General features: G+C 40.9%; 1 pseudogene; it reads right to left on the bottom strand.

Moving 5' to 3' along the window:
- Positions 1–14,872, bottom strand: part of LOC141220414 (uncharacterized) — a 73,406-nt pseudogene that overhangs the window by 31,716 nt on the left and 26,818 nt on the right.

Here is a 14,872-nt window from a genome sequence, read left to right as displayed (position 1 = left end):
TTCCTGAGCGTAGGAAGGAGCCCATTGGTTGCTGGTCACCTGGGCTCATGGCTAGACGGAGGTATAAAAGGTGGGCACCATCTTAGATCTAGGTTCTGTGGAGAGGAGAAGACAGGGAGCAGCAGCTCAGGCTGAGTGCTGCTCCAGAGGCAGGCCTAGGGAAGAGGACGGGGCCTGAGAGGAGAAGGAGAAGTGGGCCTGGAGAAGAGGCCGAGGAGGAGGTGAAGGGGAGCTGAGATTCTGGCTCATCTCAGCTCCAAGAGAAAGGAACAGAAACAGAAAGGAACTGCAAAGAAGGAGAGACAGAGAAACAGAAGGGCTCAGGAACAAGAAGGTGGAAGGGACCCTAAGAACCCACGAGAATCCAGGGTGCAGGGTCAGGCAGATTAAGGGTACCGGATCCCAAGTTGGTGGAGGAGAAACAACCCTCAGCCAAAGACCGGTCGTCATGATCATATATTGGTGCGACACCTCATCAAACCTGCTAGGAAGGCACCATATAGGACAGCGGAGGACGGGGCCCACGTTTAACCGCACAGGTCCGCGGCGGCTGGACAAAAGTGGGTCACTGGTGAGGCAGGCCAGAAAAAGGATAAAAGGGGGTCCTGTGCCATGCTCCTGAACTGCCTGGGAGTTGACTGAGTCCCTCACCTGGTGGACGCGGCACGGCTCAGGCGGTCACTGCTGGCCGAAGTGACCTGGAACAAACGAACTGTGAGTAAAGACCCTGGACTGTAACTTGTTGTCTGTGTGCTCCTTCGCGCCTCCAGCACTATCAGCACCGGGACTCGCACTACCATCACTCCTAACATCCACTACACTGCCCTGGGGCTGCACTCTTCCCGTGGGGAGTCACATCACCTCAGCTGCACCCATCATCAGCCCCGGCGGACTGCCTTGCAGCGGCGGTTCTTAATAACCGCAATCCACGGGTGGCGTAGTCGGACATTATTTGGAGTGCATAGCAGACTACCATTGGTCTGACCACCCTGAGCCGCGGGACCGGGCCGCCACTACTACTACCCCCATCGTTCCCCTATCGCCCGGATCCGCGTGCCCCACGGCCCAGGGGGCGAGTCACACACAAAAAGAAGTATCAGGTTAGAAGAGAGAAAGGAAACAATTATAGGTTCTTACATATCCAGTATAGAAGCATGATCCGTGTTGGAGATACTCGAGGAATGAGTGATCTCCCCCATGTCTGGCTCTGCTTATATACCATCTCGCCTCATAGACATACATTGGAGAATATTTTTACAGTTTCATAACCCAATATGGCGACTTGCTGATATATTAGTAGCTTCTACCATATTAGAACAAAACTAGTAACTTGTGACATATGCATTTTGGCTACGTGCACATCACCTCATGTTGGTATATTTTAAACATATGGCTAGTGACCTTTAAGGATCATTAGTTATCTCCAAATAACCCATATAGACAAGAGTCCTATAGGTTTGACAAACTGAACAGGTTTCTACCAAGGTCCCAGAATAACTCCAGTCTTTCTCTATATTTGAATCTAAGCATGGTTACAGCCCAAGCATGTTAAAGCTTATGCATGTATCTTTCTATCATAAGAAATTTATATTTTACAGTCCCCCCTGATTATGATTTAAAAAATATCATAATCAATCCTAAACTCATTCTCTCACCATTCGTATCACATTCATTCTTTATTCTGAAAACCTTGTATCAACATCTGTATTAAATGTCATCTGAGTTCCCAAAAGCTTCTAAATTAAAAATAAAAATTAAAATCAAATAGTTCTATTTTTTTATAGTAACATTTCTCTTAAAATATCGTTTTAATTTCTGTCTTTATCTTTTTTGTTTATTTTTTTAATTTTACACACAATAAAAATCTGATAAAAATACACAGCAAGACCAAAATAAATATGATTATGGTTGGATTTGTTAATACATTTCCTGCAGCCATTTTTGCTGAAGACTGTGACCAACTAGTTACTGATCTTCCTAGATTTCTCCACCAAGATGAGCCTGACATACTTGTCCACTCATGTTCAACATAATTTAAGTTACCTTGTTCATGTCTGAATACAATTTCAGCTTCTTTTAGTTGTTTTGTTAACAAATTTAACAAACCTTTGTCTTTCTTTATCTCATTTGTCCACATATCCCAAGGGAAATTATATATTTGTGACAAACTGAACTGTATAGGAAGGATTTTCAGATTTCTTGTCCCTATTGATGTAATATTAATACTTCCTTCCTTCTTGTAGATAATTTTCACATTTCCCTCCATACAATATAAACCTATTGTCAGATTTTCAGCATGTACACAAGATGAGAAGAATGCAGAAACAACTTATTTTTTGGACATAACTTGGAAACAAATTTTGTTTGAGCTTATTGGAGTCACCAAGTCATGTATCGTGTGCACATTCTCAACCCTAGCGTGACATGAGGTATGATTATGGAAACATGAGTTATAAATGACTTTATCCTGTCCAGGTAGACACATTACCTTAGAAACTAAATGTAAGCATGAAGAAATGTCTAATTGTTCAGTGTTTGTACCATGAAATGCTAAATCTGTGTCCTGTAATAGATAATATAGCAATTGTGTATTACTAACAGGAATTCCCAGAACAGCTATAGGAACCATGGTTTCTTCTCCTCCCGATATTGAGATTAGTGATGTTCCTATACAAATGTTCTGTTCACATCCTAACCACTTACTTACCCACAAATCTGTGTGATTTAACGCAAAATTATATTCTGTATGAAAATTTCTCAATATTCCTAAAGGTGTAATTCCACTTTGCAATGCCTCTGCAATCATTTTCAGATTGGTGGAATATTCAATCTGAATTTCTAGACATGCTCCGGCCATTGGGATTCCTGTTCACTTTCCATTAGAGCTAAAGAAGCATCTTGTAGATGTGACACTGAAGATCCCAGCACAGCAGCAGTGTTCAAAACCATCTTCTCAAGGAGTTGATGCAGACTTTTCTGAATTTTTACCCCTTTACCTCCAATATACCCAATATTTTCCAAATTTGATTTAAGTGTATGAATGTCCATAGTATTAATTAAACTTCCCACTGTTCCTAATCCCCCCAAAATACCTTCTAATATCCCCCTCTTACTTCTAACATGTGTTGATGTTCTTCTCCCAAAACATTGTTGTATTCCCATTTCCATGTTAATGAGATGTGATTGACACTGGGGATATCTGGATGAGATTTTCCAACTAGACATGTTAAAAGTCCATATCATGGCCATCAACACTCCATCCCTTAACCCTAGAACTCATGACCATAAAAATCTACATTTTCACATACCTGGGGCCTTTTAGGCCCGTGTGCAAATAACATGGAATAACTCAAACAAAAATGACAAACAACTATATACCTGAGGAATACCTAGAGTTTCAAAATTCTAACTAAAGTAATCTTGCAGAAAATAGAAAACAATTAACAGGGCGGGCCTGCGAGGCCCCAGGTATGCGTTCTAGGGTTAATAGAGGTTTAGATTGGAATTGATTGATTTGGAAAGGAGTAGATGGTTGAAACCTTGTCTGTGTACATACATTATCTACTCCTGACAAAACATTTACATCTTACATTGTTTGTAATTATTTTTAGTTAAAACACAAATTGATAAAGTCCAGAATCTTTAAGAGATGGATTATCTAGAGAAAAAACAAAATTCTTATCCAACCATCTCACATTCCCGTATTGACTTCTATATATAACATTTGTTGGACCATTTGAAAAACTTCCCAAAAATAATTTGTTTCTGGTCCATGTTAACAAAGACTCGGGAGGTAACTCTAACCTTGTGTTGCATTTCAATTCAAGAGGAGACATATTTTCTTGACTATGTACTGCTTGTGGTGCAACCCTTACTTCTGGAGCGATAGTATTTGTTACTGTAAAAACTACAGATACCTGTACTTGTACTGGTTCTCTGGAAGTTCCATGTTTTTACCCAATCTTCATCTCCTTCTGTAATAGAAAGTAATGAAGGATCCAAAATTTTACCAAAACGTTGTGTCTTTAACACAATCTCTGTTTCAGATGTTCTAGCTGTCCCTTTTGTGATCATATCATTAGTAATATCACCCGACCACACAGCTTTCTCTTCACCTCTTATCTCTATATTCCAGTATAACACATCTGTAGGATTGCATTCCCATGTGCCTGTCTTATTATTATGTATATAATCTACTTGTAACTGTGTAAACTTCGGTCCTGTGGCAGCATGTAATATTATGGCAGTGTTGTGTATGAAGTGTAGCTCAATACAGCATTCTACACCATAACCCATGCAAATGTTTCCAGTAATATCTACTGAATCGTCCGGTTTGTCTTTCTCTATTAGATTTTGTATACTTGATCCTTTTGGTTTCCTTGAATGTAAAGTTCCTTTGATATGTCCATCCATTTCACTAGTATTTGTTCCATGATATAAAATGTCTTCTGCGTAGACCACAATTAGTACAAAGTAGCAGAAATGTGGTTCCCATCAGATAGTAGCTTTCCTGGGAAACTTTCTTTTCTTGAAGGATTGGTGTTGAATCCCTTCCATCAAGGACATGGTATTCCGTATTCCAGCTCTTATGGAATCCATTTCTTCCTAAAAGAAATGCAGTATCATTATTTTGCAATATACAATTTGCTTTGATCAACATGTACCCACACTTTTTGTTGTCTGCGGGTATTTTTAACCAGGTTGGATGCTGGTTGCACTAGGATCATAACTCGCCCCATGGTGTCGATTATTTTAAAGGGACCTTCCCAGTTACTTTCCCAAGGTCCACTCTTCCTGAAAGTTTTAATCATGACTAAAGCCCCTTTTTTGAATTTGGATTCATATGGTGGCTCCATCCTCTGTATTCTTGATGCAAGATGTAGAAGAATGGTTTTCAAGTTTTCCTGCAACAATTGCCACCATTTGGACCTTGGAACAGCATCTTTTTGAGGTGTGGACAAAAATGGTTCATGTGGGAAAATCAATGGCATTTTCCTTCCTGTCATTAATTCAAAAGGAGTAAACTGAGTTGTGGAGGAAGTTGTTCCTCTAACACTCAACAGTACAAAAGGTACTGCATCCACCCAAGTATTACCTTTGTCCAATAACATTTTGGCAATTTTGGATTTTACTGTCCTATTCTTCCTTTCCACAATACCAGCAGACTGTGGATTGTAAGGTACATGAAACTATTGTACCCCTAGAATAGTACAAACTGCTCGCATGATTTTTCCTGTGAAGTGACTTCCTCGATCAGAGGTAATCATTCTTGGGATCCCCCAAAGTACAAAAGACATGATTAACTAATACTCTAGCTGTAGACAAAGCGTCATCTTTCCTGACAGGTAAAATTTCAACCCATTTAGAAAAAACATACACTACAATCAATGCATACCTGAGACCATTTTTACCAGATGGTAATGAACCAATATAGTCTATTTGTAACGTAGACCAAGGACCATCTGCAGGTGGAGTTCGGAGTAGTGGCGGTTTCTGTCGTTTTGGTCTTGGATTAATTTGGGCACAAATGAGACATGATTGAACAATATTTCGTACAGTCTCTTCCATCTTTTCCCAGTAAAATCTCTCTTTGAGAATGCCTAACAATTTCTGTTGGCCCAAATGACCCAAGCTGTCATGATTTTATCTCGTGAACTCATCCTGTAGATGTTTTGGTACAACAGGACGCAAGTCCCCATTTAAGTCATGACACAAAACACGGGAAGCAACAAGAGTTGTATCTTTTTCTTGTTCTTCCGCAAAAGAAGGGATATGCGTGTCTGTTCTTTGAACTGCTGAAACCTCGAGAGGTTCAGGCTCAAACACTTCTCCTGTCAGGGCTGCCTTTTTTGGCTAACGTATCTGCGGTTGCATTTCCAACAGATAATTCATCATCAGTCTTTTTATGGACAGGAACTTTGACAATTGCAAAACCATTAGGGGTTTTTGAAGCTATCTCAAAAATTGTTTTCAGTGTGTCACTATGTACAAGAGTCTTGTAAGTCTGTGTGCCCACGATGCATTTTTTAAGAGTTTCTGCAGCGACAATTCCGCTGCAGAAACGCTTAAAAAATGCTTGGTAGAAGGCCTGCCATGTTCCCCAATGATAATCCGCATGTGCTGTGTACCTGCTGCGGAAATTTCCGCTGCGGATTATCATTGCGGAAAAAAATGCAGCATGACCAATTATTTTGCAGAAGCGCTGCGTTTTCGCCGCCATTGACTTGCATCGGAACGCATGGAATCCGCATCACTGGATCTGTAGATGCGTATTCCATGCGTTTCAATGTGCGGATGGTACCCGGGTCTGGAGAGGAGGAGACTATCCTCCGGACCTGGGTACCATAGAAACTGTGAAAAAAACTGTGAAAAAAACTGTGAATAAAATAAAAAATAAATATTATATTTACCTTCTTATGGCCTCCAGTGTGCTTGTCTTGGCTTGCCGGCAGATCGCGGTGGACTCAAGGACCTGCGCTGACGTCATTTAGTCATGTGATGGGTCACGCGATGCTGATGTCGGCAGGTCCTTCAGTGTACCGTGAGCTGCCGGCAAGCCGAGACGCATTGAATAAAGACTCCAGGGGCCATCGGAAGGTAAGTATGATATTTATTTTTTACCATTCTTTCGGTCACACTATATAAATTCATGCCATTTGCATGGATTTATATAGTGTGACCAAGTTGTCAAGCACTTTCCAAGTGATGCTAAAATCTCTTGGAAAGCGCTTGACAACCCGCAGGCAGAAATGCATGTGAAGAAAGCTTCACATGCGCTTGTCCCTGGCAGGAAAAACGCATGTAAAATCCGCATGTATAATCCGCATGTAAAATCCGCATGTAAAATCCGCATACATTTTTTCTGCCAGGGAGATGCAGAAACGCTCAGGAAAAAATCCAGAGCATTTCCGCATCGTGTGCACATAGCCTTAGAAGGATCTACAGCCTCTTTTTTCCCAAACTGACAGGTAATCTGTCAATAATCTCACAACATAGGAGCTATCACTGTAGATTACAATGGGACACTGATCATCAGCCTCATTCAGCTGTAGCACCATTCTTACTGCTTCTAGCTCTGCCCTCTAAGCTGGAAAATGACTCGGTAACTTGTGCGTTACCACCTGTCCTCTTGTGGGATAAAAAATGGCATATCCTGTATAATAGTGCCCATCTGAATAGAATCTGGAACCATCTACAAAGACTGCTTCATCTGTTACCTCTGCCTACCGTCTGAAAAGCGATGGAATAGGATCCTGAAAAGACTGGAGACAATCATGAATTTGCCCTTCATATTGCATCAACTGAGGAAGAACATATTTGGCCTTATAATCTACCTCAATTTGATTGGGAGACAATGACAGTAACCAATGGGCAAATCTCCGATGTGACACACCTGGGATATTTTTCTCAAAGAGAAGTTTTAGTGTAGAATGAGGAGTTTGCAGAATGATTTTGTTAAAACCAACGTGTTCAGTCGCTTTCACTGCAAAGAAGACACCTACCAAATAGCCCAAAATTCTCCACTCTTCTCCCTGCAATTGTAACAGAACAGCCGACACCGCTGTCTCTGATGTGTGAACTTGCAAAACAAATAGAGCCTTTGCCAACATCTGATGACGAACATTAGGTGACAAATGTGCTCCTTGAGGTAACCTGCAAAACAGATATTGTTCATCCAAGAAAGTAAATGCAAACTTGTACTGACAGCTCTTTTCAAGAGGTATACTGAAAAAAACATTACTGATGTGTAGTACAGAGAAATATTTTACCTTTGCCATCATGTCATGAGTATCGGCAACAATGGGAGCGACGTTGGGAGTATGTTTATTAAACATCCGCAAATCCAATATCATTCGATATCTACCATCAGATTTCAATACACACCATAAAGGATTGTTACTTACAGAGTTAGCCTTAGGTATGACACCTTGAGCTAACAATTCCTGTACGATCTTAGACATAGAACTAATTGAATCTGGAGGCAATTTATACTGACGCTGTGGAGGAGGATCACGTCCTTCTACATTCACAATTACATCCTTCATTGTACCCACCTCATTCCTGAACTGAGCCCAAAGAGAAGGAAAACATTGTACAATTTCAGTCAGTACCTCATCACCGCCAGTTTCAGGCCACAAATGATCTGATGACACAACATCATTCAAGCAAATACTTCCAACATGGCTATATTCACTAGGGTCAATGACTATGGGTCCATTAGAATCTTTCCAGATCACTTGATTCCCTAGATCAATTACCCATCCGAATTTGTGCATAAAATCTGTGGCAAGTATATTCTCAGAATCACGACAATGCCAAATGTCAATTCCTGTTTTGAAAGAACCAAGTATTTCCAACATAACATTGGGAACGAGCTTTGCTTTTGTTTTTCCTTTTCTGCTGAATCCGATAATATTACAACTTGGAGATTCTGGTTTTACCATCAAATCAAGATTAGCAAGACTTAATTGTGCCCCTGTATCAATAAGAAACATAGACCTTTGTTCTGCAAAAATCACATTGAGAAATGGACTTCAATATTCATCCAATGTAACTTGAATCAAAAATTCCAATGAAATGGGTATGGGCGTATGCTTTGCTAGTCAGAGAGATGGAGATGGGAGCAGACCAGTGTCCTTTTTAAATGCAGTCCCTGGAATCTGACTCCTTCACTGTCATCTCTCTGATCTGTCCGATTAATGGAGCTTATTGTGAGGGGATGTGGGAGAATTGAATGGATGGGCGGAAGGTTTGATGGATGATTTTGGTAAGAGTCTGTTTTCCCTTCCAAGCTTACCTGTTCCCAGTGTACCTACCTCTGATTCTTCTCTCAAAAATTTCCTGCACTGCCGCTTCAAGTGTCCAGGTATACCACAAAAATAACAATTAATATTGCTCCTCTGTGTGATATTTTTACCTCTATGTTCAGTGTCATCTCTGTTCCTGGATGTTAATGTGGGTTTAGGTTGTGGTTGAGTTTTCTCTGATGTTAGTTGTCTATCTTTTTCCTCATGAACTACAGCTATTTTTGCCTTCACCTGGTTCTGCTTCATGGATCTCCTAATTTTGTCGATAAAAGTTGTTGCCTCCTGCAATGATGTCAGAACACTAGCCAATTGCACTGAAACAGGATCTATGTACTTGAATTTTGTTACATACAATTTGATCATGGATGTTGGTTCCTCATTAGGCCCAACAGGCATCACAATTCTATGGGCCTGTTCAAATTTGACCAAAAAAGCAAATGGGTCATTATGGATAATCGCACTCAATTGATGCAGAATGTTGAGAGAGGGCATGTCTCCTGTGGTAAATAATAGCAATTGTCTAAGTCTGTCTTTTTTAGTACTATGTGTCAGTTCATTATCCTCATTTAATCTGGGTGTGGTCTGTAATCTTTTTGCCATATGTGAGGGTAACAAAACTCTAAATGTCTTGTTTTTTAGTTCGTTAGTAAGATGGAATTTATCTGTATTGGGTTCAAAAATATTTGCATTATCAAAAGCATCCATCTTATCATTGTACTTTGGAAAGTCTTTTACAGTTTTCATTATTTGATCGTGTATTTTAAGATTGATTCGTGCTGCTCTGTCATGTAATTTTTTCCTTTGTAATTCATTTCCCAGTAAAGCTTCTACTGAAACATCTGGACTTTGCGTCTGGTACGAATGATGTAGAGGCATTATCTTCACTTTTACTATTGGATCTTGTATGAACAGAAACCTTTTTTATGTCTTGGTGTAATTTGGACAAAAACTCTGTCCGAGTAGCAATTTGATCCAATTGTTCAATATGTTCTGCCAAAATCAAACAATTTGGACAATCAAAGTAATCCCCGTCAATGTCCTGTGTCTCAGTATGACTGGTCTCTTGTGTGTCCACCTGTTTATCAGTATGACTGATGTCTTGTATGATAATCCAGGCTTTCTGTGTGTCAGTTTCTTCAAAGACTAAATTATTGTACACACGGACCATATGCATCACATTTTGAAGGTTTCTCTGTAACTTTTTTACAGAGAGAAAACTTTTATCAATACTAAGATTCTCTGCTTCACATTGGCTATACAAATCGATCATAATGGTGCATCTGTATGACTATGAACAAACTTAACCTGTATGTTACTTTTCTTAGAATAGTCAAGAATAAAATCCATTTCTCACCTATGGAATGGCTTTTCCTCTCCGGGATTGATCCAATCGTCAATGGATGGTCCTTTGTGGCTTTTCTGAGTTCCGCAGACGTCCACGTGGTTGTATGCTTGGAGACACACTCCTCACCATCCTGTAGATTCCGTCTGATCCTTGTGAATATGTGGAATTCCTGAGACTTGGACAACAGGTTTGTTTTTTTGCCTGACCCTGCTCTGTCCACTTCTATGGAAGCAGTGGTGTAATGTGTGACCCCGCTCTGTCCACTTCTATGGAAGCAGTGGTGTAATGTCTGACCCCGCTCTGTTCACTTCTATGGAAGCAGTGGTGTAATGTGTGACCCCGCTCCGTCCACTTCTATGGAAGCAGTGGTGTAATGTGTGACCCCGCTCTGTTCACTTCTATGGGAGCAGTGGTGTAATGTCTGACCCCGCACTGTTCACTTGTATGGAAGCAGTGGTGTAATGTCTGACCCTGCTCTGTCCACTTCTATGGGAGCAGTGGTGTAATGTCTGACCCTGCTCTGTCCACTTCTATGGGAGCAGTGGTGTAATGTGTGACCCCGCTCCGTCAACTTCTATGGGAGCAGTGGTGTAATGTGTGACCCCGCTGCGTCCACTTCTATGGGAGCAGTGGTGTAATGTGTGACCCCGCTGCGTCCACTTCTATGGGAGCAGTGGTGTCATGTGTGACCCCGCTCAGTCCACTTCTATGGGAGCAGTGGTTTAATGTGTGACCCCGCTGCATCCACTTCTATGGGAGCAGTGGTGTAATGTGTGACCCCGCTCCGTCAACTTCTATGGGAGCAGTGGTGTAATGTGTGACCCCGCTGCGTCCACTTTTATGGGAGCAGTGGTGTAATGTGCGACCCTGCTGCGTCCACTTCTATGGGAGCAGTGGTGTCATGTGTGACCCCGCTCAGTCCACTTCTATGGGAGCAGTGGTTTAATGTGTGACCCCGCTGCATCCACTTCTATGGGAGCAGTGGTGTAATGTGTGACCCCGCTGCGTCCACTTCTATGGGAGCAGTGGTGTCATGTGTGACCCCGCTCCGTCCACTTCTATGGTAGCAGTGGTTTAATGTATGACCCCTCTCCGTCCACTTCTATGGGAGCAGTGGTGTAAGGTGTGACCCTGCTCCATACATTACTGTAGAAACTGTGTATCTAATCCCATCCTGTGTGATACACTCTGCTGAGCTCAATATCTAATCCCATAATGTGATACACTACACTTAATCCTGTATCTAATTGCAGCATGTTACTCTAAGCGTATCTAATCGCGCATGTGATACAGTCCACATATCTAACCCCAGTTTATCATACAGCGAGCAGCACCATCTATCAGGATCAGCTCTGCCGGCCATCCTCAGTGACACTGTACTTGTATCACCAAGAAAATGTGCGATATGCCCCAGACCGGTGTATCTAATCCAGTCATTGTGTGCGATACGCCCTGGACTGATGTATCTAATCCAGTCATCGTGTGCGATACGCCCCAGACCAGCGTATCTAATCCCGTCATAGTGTGCGATACGCCCTGGACTGATGTATCTAATACCGTCATCGTGTGCGGTACGCCCTGGACTGGTGTACCTAATCCCATCATGTGATACACTACACTGAGCCCTGTATCTAGATATGTGTAGTGTATCATGTGCTGTGAATAATCCCAGTGTGTGTAACACTCCGCGTATTGTTATGGTAAATATTTATACTTTGCTTTGATTATTATGTTAGACAATTAAATCTACCTATATATTTTTGATAATTTAATATTTTAATATTAGTCTTATAAGTGTTACTCATAAAAGCGATAACACGGCATTGTATGAAATATAGAGCTGTCTTCGTGTTAAGCTTTCCTTCTTTGTTTTTAAAAGTATAGTAAATTAGACAGAGCTGCTTTCAAGGACGACTGTTATTTCCAATTAAAATACTTTCTTTCTTAGGCAATGTTCGCCATCCCCTTTCTTCTGGGGGTGTAATAAAGTACTTGTTGCTTGGGTTCTGAGGGCAGACAAGAATTATACACTCAGACACTGACTGTGTGTTATTTTCTTTCTCAATCTCAATTATCTCAATCCAAATTCTTGGAAGGGCTACCACGACAGTATCTAACCCCAGCTTATGATACAGGGAGCAGCACTAACAGAATCGGCGCTGCCGGCCGTCCTCGGTGACACTGTACTTGTCAGTATCACTGGCAGTCACCAACAAAATGGCTCCACACTGTGATCCTAAACTTCATCCTCTCTTATCCTGTTACAAACACCCAGAAAGGGAGTAGAGAAGCGACATGACACACATGAGAGCAGATCCAGCCCACATTTACTGCAGTCGTAATGTGAGCTAGTTGTATACTAGGTTTTCATGGCAAATTTCAGCAGTTGCTCCCCTAGTGTTTAAAAGTGGAAATACCAAACCTTGTTAAATTATTTTTCATATTTTACTTCATTAAAAACAAATGATATTAAAAAAAAAAAATCAAAACATTAATACTTTACATTTTTTTAATTGTTTACATTTTTTATGCCACCTTCCCTTTAATCATCTAATTGCTGTAGTTATTATTGACAGTAGCATCTGAGGAGTTAAACGGTCATGGTCGGTTCCAACACTGATTGTAGCCAATGCAGCAAGTTGTCAGCTATAGTGTACAGCTGGATTGTCAACCGGTCGGAGGATGCTAGTCTCTTATATCTCAGGTCAGTAAAGACATATTGGTGGTCATTAAGGGGTTAATTATGTTATATGTTTTTGTATAATTTGTTAATAACATATATAGTTTCTCCCCATCGGAGTTATTTTTGATGGTCAACAAAATAGATTTTCCAGTAATTAATTTTTCACACTCTTGGTATGAGAATGACTTCTCCCGCTGTGGGATTTTTAATGTTTAAAGGGGTTGTCCAAGTAGTGGACAAACATTCCACATGTTTGACTCTAAAATAAAAACAATTATTGACGGGAATATTTCACTTTCTACCAAGTGAGATAGGAGATCATCCTGAATTCCAGAGTAAAAATCTGTTTATTTTGTTCAACAAGGAGACAAGTGAGATGCTCAGCAGGCTGTCTGACGCTAATTCATTCCGATCAAGCTTATACAGGCAATGCAAAATATACACAATCAGATATGACAGGCAGCTAACACTAATACTTGCTGCCGACTATAGATAATATTCTAAGCAAACTGTGTTTCAAAAGATACGGATACTGCTTCTACACATACAGTGGTGTGAAAATGTTTGCCCCTTCCTGATTTCTTTTCTTTTGCATGTTTGTCACTTAAATGTTTCAGATCACTAAAGAAATTTAAATATTACATAAAGATAACACTAGTACCCACAAAATGCAGTTTTTAAATGAAGGTCTTTATTATTTAGGGAAAAAAAATCCAAACTTACAGGGCCCTGTGTGTAAAAGTGATTGCCCCCTAAACCTAATAACTGGTTGGGCCACCCTTCGCAGCAACAACTGCAATCAAGCGTTTGCAGTTTGGCAATGAGTCTTTTACAACGCTCTGGGGGAATTTTGGCCACTCATCTTTGCTAAATTTTTGTAATTCAGCCACATTGGAGGGTTTCAGAGCATGAACCGCCTATTTAAGGTCATGCCACAGCATCTCAATCAGATTAAAGTCAGGACTTTGACTAGGCCACTCCAAAGTCTTAATTTTGTTTTTCTTAAGCCATTCAGAGGTAGGTGGATTTGCTGGTGTGTTTTGGATCATTGTACTGATGCATAACCCAAATGCGCTTCAGCTTGAGGTCACAAACAGATGGCCGGACATTCTCCTTCAGGATTTTTTGGTAGACAGCAGAATTAAAGGTTCCATTTACCACAGCAAGTCTTCCAAGTCCTGAAGCAGCAAAACAGCCCCAGACCATCACACTACCACCACATTTTACTGTGGGTATGATGTTCCTTTTCTGAAATGCTGTGTTACTACTATGCCAGATGTAATGGGACATTCACCTTTCAAAAAGTTCAACTTTTGTCTCGTCAGTCCACAGTGTATTCTCCCAAAAGTCTTGGGGGATCATCAAGATGTTTTCTGACAAAACTGAGAAAAGCATTTATGTTCTTATTGCTTAGCAATGGTTTTAGTCTTGGAACTATGCCACGCAGGCCATTTTCGCCCAGTCTCTTTCTAATGGTCGAGTCTTGAACACTGACCTTAACTGAGGCAAGTGAGGTCTGCAGTTCTTTGGATGTTGTTGCAGGGTCTTTTGTGACCTCTTGGATGAGTGGCCGCTGCGCTCTTAGAGTAATTTTGGTGGGCCGGCCACTCCTGGGAAGGTTGACCACTGTTCCATGCTTTTGCCATTTGTGGATAATGGCTCTCACTGTGGTTCGCTGGAGTCCTAAAGCTTTAGAAATGGCTTTATAACCTTTTCCAGATTGATCGATCTCAATTACTTTTTTCTCATTTGTTCTTGAATTTATTTGGATCGCGGAATGATGTCTAGCTTTTGAGCATCTTTTGGTCTACCTCACTTTGTCAAGCAATTCCTATTAAAGTATTTTCTTGAACAGGTGTGGCAGGAATCAGGCCTGAGTGTGGCTAGGGAAATTTAACTCAGGTTCCCAAAGATGTTATAAACCACAGTTAATTTAGGTTTTAAGTGGGGCATGAGTGGGGCCTTTTTTACACAGGGCCCTGGAGCTTTGGATTTCTTTTTCCCTTAATAATAAAATACCTTCATTTAAAAACGGCT

Source organism: Phyllobates terribilis, unplaced genomic scaffold (assembly GCF_046119375.1).
Source record: "Phyllobates terribilis strain yellow unplaced genomic scaffold, ASM4611937v1 Scaffold_292__1_contigs__length_2399606, whole genome shotgun sequence".
Classification (NCBI taxonomy): domain Eukaryota; kingdom Metazoa; phylum Chordata; class Amphibia; order Anura; family Dendrobatidae; genus Phyllobates; species Phyllobates terribilis.
Note: the sequence above shows the minus strand (reverse complement) of the source record. Positions and strands in the feature narration are given on the sequence as shown.